A 1,046-nucleotide genomic window follows, 5' to 3' on the forward strand; every position below is an offset into this window, starting at 1 on the left:
TTAGATTTGAGTGTCTTTGTGGTCATGTTGCACATCTTTGCAATCACTCTGTATATTTGTTGTCATTTTCTCTTTCTTTGTGGTTGCTTTATGTCTTTTTCAGCTTATTTGAACACCTGACCAACAAGAAGTGTTAACACAAGTCAAACAGAGACAGGGGTCTGGGGGTCTGAGGGTTTAGGGGCCCCTGGGCCTGTGGACAGTAGTCAAACCGGTAATCCATCCCTGCTGCTACCTGTCACCTTCTTCCTCAGGTAGGGCCCGGGTCTGTGCCATCACGGACCACCTCTCTGGATCTACGTCCTCATTCCACACTTCAGCACAAGGAGCCACATCAGTTTTGTCAGCTCATTGTTTTGTCCTCCATTTTTTTCAGTTGGTGACGTCACTCAGCCGGAGCGCAGCGCGTGCAGCGCCGCTCTGTATGGTGAGCTCGCGACCGGGGCCACAGGGAAGCTTGGAGAAAGTCTTTAACCGAAACCCAACGCAGCGGCAGTACTGGTCTTAGGACTACAAGACATTTGAACAGTTTCGCACCTCCGGAGCCGCCGAACACCGAGCCCAAGTGTTGAAGTAACCCGGGAGGACGTTTCGACGTACAACGTTGTGTTGAGGTGAACTTGTCCCGAGTTGTTGTGGTGGGTGTTAGCGACAACACAACAACGGGAGGGGGAATAATGCTGTCTCCGTTTTGCCCCAGGCAGACAAGAGGACAGTAAAGCACAAAGAAGGAAAGAAAGAACGGGGGAGAGATGGCCGAGGCACGGTCTGAAGAACAGGAGGACGTGACGAGGGACACCCGGGAACAAGTGGCCCGACGACAGCCAAACAGCTCCGGAGGTAAAGGAGCGAAAACATTAACGCAGCTCGTTTTAAACGGATTCCATCTGATATCGATTGAAACAGTCGATATCTGTGTGACAGTTCAATTGTCAAGCTTAGGGTGAAAATAAAGACTTAAGGTGCAGCTATAGACGGACAGATAGCAGCTAGGTCACTTCTTCTTATAGGCTAATTAATGTGGAGCTGCACTATTGTGTTGTGGT

The 1,046-nt window shown here is 50.1% G+C and overlaps 1 long non-coding RNA gene across 1 annotated transcript; it reads left to right on the top strand.

The window, feature by feature from the left end:
- The first annotated feature begins 35 nt into the window (after window positions 1–35).
- On the top strand, window positions 36–974 carry LOC109954150 (uncharacterized). The gene is made up of 3 exons (XR_002274039.1): window positions 36–254; window positions 377–614; window positions 701–974. It is a non-coding gene; the product is annotated as an uncharacterized LOC109954150 (long non-coding RNA).
- The last annotated feature ends 72 nt before the right edge of the window (window positions 975–1,046 follow it).

The sequence above is a fragment of the Monopterus albus genome, unplaced genomic scaffold (genome assembly GCF_001952655.1).
Source record: "Monopterus albus unplaced genomic scaffold, M_albus_1.0 scaffold3748.1, whole genome shotgun sequence".
NCBI classification, from domain to species: domain Eukaryota; kingdom Metazoa; phylum Chordata; class Actinopteri; order Synbranchiformes; family Synbranchidae; genus Monopterus; species Monopterus albus.